This window comes from Columba livia, chromosome 2 (genome assembly GCF_036013475.1).
Source record: "Columba livia isolate bColLiv1 breed racing homer chromosome 2, bColLiv1.pat.W.v2, whole genome shotgun sequence".
Lineage (NCBI taxonomy): Eukaryota > Metazoa > Chordata > Aves > Columbiformes > Columbidae > Columba > Columba livia.
The window spans coordinates 37,781,708-37,788,203 of NC_088603.1; the positions used below are offsets into that span (position 1 = coordinate 37,781,708).

General features: G+C 43.5%; 1 protein-coding gene across 1 annotated transcript in view; it reads left to right on the forward strand.

The window, feature by feature from the left end:
- The window catches only part of BTD (biotinidase), a 46,614-nt gene that overhangs the window by 4,409 nt on the left and 35,709 nt on the right, over positions 1-6,496 (forward strand). The gene's annotated exons all lie outside the window — the stretch shown is intronic.

Consider the following 6,496-nt stretch of genomic DNA (forward strand, 5'->3'; position numbering starts at 1 on the left):
ACATCTGAATCAGTTACACCTAATATTTAGGTTTAACACTTGGAAAACATAGCTAATGTTGCTTTGGAAGATGGTATTATCTACAAGCAGAAAGGCAGCTACTGAAGTTAAAAAGATAGTAAATACAGAAAAAAAACCAAACAGCTTCACCATTTCCTTGCTGGCATACCTACATCTAATTCAGAAGCCCGTATAGGAATAGGGCCACTAACTGCGAGAGGAAGTAAACTCAGCCACATGAGAAAGTTCTGAGTTCATCGACAGCTCCACTTGTGGCAGTGACCCAGTGGCTATCAGGTCACAGGGCAGGTGGCCAGCTCAAGGCAAGCCAGTGCCAGCAAGTCTTCATCAGATTAGCCACTGAGTGACCAGGGTGAAGGCAGGACACTGATGTCCTGGTAAGTCCTAGCAGCTTCCAAAAACAACCATTTCTGCAAATTAACATCTTAATGGATGTTACATATTCCACAACAAGTAGTGGCCTTCCGACCTTCTCTTTTCTCTCTACTCTGTATTTGCAGAAATGCAAAACTGGCTAGGGAGTCTAATTTATTTTCACACCTTTCAGAGGTTACTTGTTTCCAGAACAGCCCAGCTCTCACCTCATTTTTAGAAAGCTGAGCTCCAAACTCTAACTTTGCACCTTTAGTCTTATATCAAAGGCCTGTTCCTTCACTTCTTTCCTCCTCTGAGTAATCCTCATGCATACATTTATTTTTCTATTGATGATAATGGAACAAACTACAGCATGAAAGAGTTATGACCATGATTAAAGATTATGGGATAATGCCAAGTGACTTCCATCAAAACTATCAGAAGGACCCCACTGTGGCCTTTTAACGTTGGAAGGCTCAACAAAATAGGACAATTTTAAAACAATAATTCAGTCGCTGACCTTTATAACATTACTCTCCTTCCCCTTTCCTGTTTATTTGCCTTTTAGACCTTGCCTTTCAAATGCAAACCATTTAGCATTTGCTGTGGGATTATATAAAATTGTGTACAATGGCAGGGTACGAATGGCAGAAATATGTCTCTATACATAATGCAGTTGACATGCAGAGGGCCTATGCTTCCCTATGATGCATGCACCTGCTGTAAAAGTTGATGTAAGCAGGAATCCTATGGGCTTGCTGAATGTGTTGATCAAATGTGCAGAAAGTCTGATGGCTCCTCAAGATGTTCAGGCACTATGTGGTTATTTGGTAGACATACAGCATGTCCAACATGTTCCGATTGTGCTGTATCTACTGCACAGGAGCAGACCGTCATGCAGGACATGTGTACAATTCTTGATGCTTCTTGGATGTAACGAACTCACCACATGCTCATAAGTCTGCACAGAGTCAAGAGATACATCGAGGATTGCCAGGTATTCGGAAATCCTGGACAAACAGGAAAAATGCTAGAATTACTCATCGAAAAATGTCCCCTTTGAAAAAAGAGGATGCCTATGGGAATCTGTGTGTACAATGGCCCTGAGAATGGGAGTCTTAGCCAGCTGAGATCTACGCTTAGCAGTATGTAAGTGGATAAACAGCCTTTAGCATCCTAGGGCGGTGAACTGCAAACAAGTTACGGCTATAACTCAGCCTGTTCTTGGTATTTACATCTAGAGGAGATGCAAATGGCCTTTAGGGTAATTCTTTCATCTTATTTTCATTTGGATTGTCTATTGCTGTTATTTACTCCTATTAGCAAGGTTCTGCAGAACTCAGTGCCTGTACTCATATCACTGCAGTGCTGCTGGAGGCACAGAGCAGAGTATCTGTCAGTAACTGGCTCTCATGACTCCTAATTTCAGTGATTTATCATCTAGCTTGCCAAAAAGCCCAATCAATTAAACACCACAAAGCACTTTTTTTTCTCCTCTGTGAAGATTCTTGCTGGAAAAAAATTAATATTGTTGTTTTAACACTCACTTTTGTCTCAGAACTCCCCATTCCTGAGAGCTTCACGTATGCTGGCAATGTAGCACCCGATTTTTGTACTGCACTACAGGCCCTTACACCATTAAGATGCAAGCAAACACAGATTTGAAGATGGGGCATATACACCTTGGAGAATGCTTCCTAGCATAGGCACTGTAGCCTTCTGTAGAGGTTCCCTATCAGACAAGTGGCCAGAGAACCACTGGTCACAAGACTTAATCAGAATGTAACCTGGAGAAGTCAGGAGAAGACTTAACCACTAGCGCAGCCTCAGGCATGCAAGTGAAATCAATGTCGCTGCTCCTGAAATGAAGCATGTGCATAGGTGTCATGCCAAATCGGGGCCTGAAAAAGCTTCAGATACCTTGTCTTTAAAATAGAGTGATGTCTCATCGTCCCACAGCTGGTTGTCCTCTCCTCTCATGGATTTCTCTGGGCAGAAAGCAAAACCAGGAGTAGAGATGCTGAAGCTACTTGGGGAGCAGTAGTAGAGGACAACACTCACCTGTTTATCCAAAGGTCTGACAAATGAACCAACAGCATAAAGCTGGAGATGGGTAAAGAATCACAGAATGGCTGGGGTTGGAAGGGACCTCTGGAGATCATCTAGTCCAACTCACCTGCTAAACCAGATTCACCTGGGGCAGATCACACAGGATTGTGTCCAGGTGGGTTTTGAATATCTCCAGAGGAGACTCCACAACCTCTCTGGGTAGCCTGTTTCAGTGCTTGGCACCCTCAAAGTAAAGAAGTTTTTCCTCATATTCAGATGGAACCTCCTATGCTTCAGTCTGCTCCCGCTGCCCTTCACCCTATCTTTGGGCACCACTGAAAAGAGCCTCGTCCCATCCCCTTGACATCCACCCTTGAGATATTTATAAGCACTGATAAGATCCCCTCTCAGCCTTCTCTTCTCCAGGCTGAACAGGCCCAGCTCTCCCAGTCTCTCCTCATAAGAAAGATGTTCCAGACCCCTGATCATCTTTGTAGCCTGCTGCTGGACTCCCTCCGGTAATTCCTTGTTCTTCTTAAACTGGGAAGCCCAGAGCTGGACACAGTACTCCAGATGTGGCCTCACCAGGGCAGAGTAGAGAGGGAGGACAACCTCCCTTGATCTGCTGGTCACATTCTTCCTAATGAACCCCAGGATGCTATCGGCCTTCTTGGCCACAAGGGCACATTGTTGACTCATGGTCAACCAGTTGTTGACCAGAACTCCCAAGTCCTTCTCAGCAGTGCTACTTTCCAGCAGGTCCACCCCTAACCTGTACTGCTGCCTGGGGTTATTCCTCCCCAGACACAGGACTCTACACTTGACCTTGTTGAATTTCATCAGGTTCTTCTCTGACTGGTCCTCCAGCCTGTCCAGGTCTCGCTCAGTGGCAGCACAGCCTTCTGGTGTGTCAAACCTTCCTCCCAGTTTGGTATCATCAGCAAACTCGCTCAGTCTCTTCATCCAGGTAATTTACGAACAGGTTGAACAGGACTGACCCTTGAGGAACCCCAGTAACTACAGCCTTCCAAACAGACTGTGCCCCAAAGAAACAGGTCACAGTAGAATGGCAGGAAGAAGTAGCAGTATGTCACCGAATTTGCTTGCCATTTTTTCTTCTTTTTTTTTTAGCAAATAGATGGCCAGGAGTGCCGACCATGACACTACAGCAAGTAGACCTCAATAAGACTTCTTTGGCACCAAGTCTGTTGGGCAGCCCACACCTCCACTTTAAACGTCCTGTGTTTTTTAATCGAGTTTCATGCTGATTTCAAGGGGTGCCAGGTCAGGCTACAGCTGGAGAGGCTTTGGCTCTTTACAGTGCTTCAAATTTTGAAGCCCAGGTCACACTCTTAATGCAGCAGGTTCCAAAAAGAGTGGGCGCTGCAAGTTGCCCAGTCATTCCACTGTGCCAGGGTTGTCATCTTCCAAACACAGGATAACAGCTGAGCCTAATCAAACTAGACAAATGCATTTCCTCAGGTCCCATTGCAGAATTAGGGAGCTATAATTAAGGCTGCATTAGCATTTCTGTTATACAGCCCTACATTTTAGAAGCGTCAATCATTTGAATTTAAGACATGCTCATCCAGTGGTAATTTGGCACATGGGGATGAAAACTTTGAGTAAAAACAGTTCTTACACTATAACAAAGTTCTCACTGATTTCAACCACATAGAACAAGGCCCAGCTTTAGCTGTTTATCTGTGGTAGCTTAAAATCCCTGGTAGGGCCGAAATATTAGTTTTTCCTAACATAATTTTTACCTGTTTTCTGAGCACTTGAATGGTATCCCTGTTTTTGCAGAGCAAGCAGAAGGTTTATGGCCTGGCTCCTGAGGCTTTCATACCTAAAGCAGCCACGTCTCCTTGCAGTAATAAGGACGCACTGCTTTGGCTGGAACTTCAGGCGTGCCTGCAAGTCCACCAGCATTTATATCGGCACCTCCCAGGACCGAGGTCTATAATATGCCATAGGTGCACATTATCTTAATGACAGTGCTAAGGAGAAAGATGACAAGTTCTTAAAATACTTCAAAAAGTGTCAACTTTATATATATATATACACTTTTAAGTGCTGATTTCATTGGAGAGAGATTTACATCCAGACACAATGGAGCTTTCTCTTGGCTGAGTGTCTGCACGGTGATGCAGAGGTGTCCAAACCTGCTGAAGCCACCATACAGAGAGCAGAAGGGTCTCTCTGCCCAACAATTTGGTCCTCAGGTAGGATGGCAGGTTATGCTAAGTTTCATGCTGCAACAGCTACAGGTAGTTACTGAACAAAATTCACAACCAGGAATAATAATTGCTTTCTGGAAGTAAGAGTCACAAAAACTTATGTTGCTGCAGAGACTAGAGGTGTAAAAAGGCTTACGAGTCTTCCACTATCTTCCTCCTGTGGTAGCATTACCAACACAAAGTATTAGGGGAAATCTCCCATCAGGTATGTGCAGATACGTTCTAAGTTGCCAACATTCATGTGTCCACGGTCACCTACATCACACTAATGGGTTGCTAATCCATTTCTTCAACTCCAAAATACAGCAACTCAAATCCTGTCTTCAAAAGCACCCTTTCTCTGCATCCAGTTTAGAATTTGACCCAAGGTATTACACAAATAATTGCCACTGGGATTGCTCAGACATCCTGTAGCTGATAAAAAGATTCCAGATTACACTATTCTATGCAACATTTTCAGTAGTGTGCTTCCTCATCTTATCGTCCCATCAAAAAGACTGATAAACCCAAAAATTTATCACAAGTATTGAACCAAGCAAGCAAATTGTCATTCTATTAATTCCTCTTACTTATTTCTGCACTATTTCAGGCAGCCTAGAGATTCCTGGAAAGAACAGACACTGAAATAATTCTCATTTATATTAGTGTATGCCATAATTAGCTGGAAGGGTCTGCTTTACCAAGGGCCTCTTTAAACCTTGTCCATCTGGTTTTAATCAAATAATAAAAAAACCAGCAAATGTCTCCTTCAGAATAGCTGTTTCTTGCTCATTACAGTAAACAGTTACAAGTAAATTAATCGGCAGAAGTCGCATTACCTGTATGCCATAAAGACAATCAGCCCTGATGCCTGGTCTGACCTCAGAACATCACCAAACTGGGGAGCACCCAGCACTCTCTTCTCTACCAAGCACAGCCATCGAGGTCTTTAAATAGCACAGAAAGAGCTGCAATGGGGATTTTGATTCCAACATATAAAGCAATGATGCAGTAAGGGCAGAACTCACATTTCTTAGTAGGACTTTTCCTATAGCTTACAGCCAGCATGTGCTGCTTTCCTGGGTACAGATTGGCAGCCCTGAAGAAGCGTTGCTGCTCATTTTAACTGTATTTGCGATTTTGCGTGGGTTCTTAAAAACAAATCTAGCCACATCTAACTCCTCATCAAAATGGATATGCACTATATGGCCATAACAACAGAAGGCAAGCATACATGACACACACTCGGATGTTCACAGGGCAAGCAGTCCATAAAATTCACTGCAGAATAAAAGTGAAAAAGAATAATTAAAAACTTAGTAACTACTAAAAACTAAATGTGTTCACAAGCTGAGCACACCAAGAGGCTGCAGGGGCATGTACTCAATACCTTAAACCATCTTGTGAGGTGCTGAGACAGTAACAAACCTTCCTTCCTGGCCACTTCATTGTGGTCATTGATGGTTTCACCTGTGGTCCCATCATTAAACCACCTGCTGGGTTTTGGACACTTCTGTAACGCTTTTCCTGTACCACTTGTTGGTCCCATTTCCAACCCCTTTCATGCACACCAGTGTCCCCTCTTTGAAGAGGACAAGTGCTGCTGGCCTCAACCCCATGAAATGAGAAAAGTTCTCACAGGAACAAGACTAATGTTTGATGGACACCACCCATATAGCAAAATTTCAAATATTCTTTATTCACCTGGAGGTCACGATAAGAAGAAGAATCAGAACTGTGCCTTATTTAAACACTAACTTCTCCTGGTATGTCTCAGTAAATTACACTCAGTACCTCTTCCACAGCATCTTCCCTCAGCTGAGGCCCAAGCATTTCCTTCCTCTTGAGTTTAG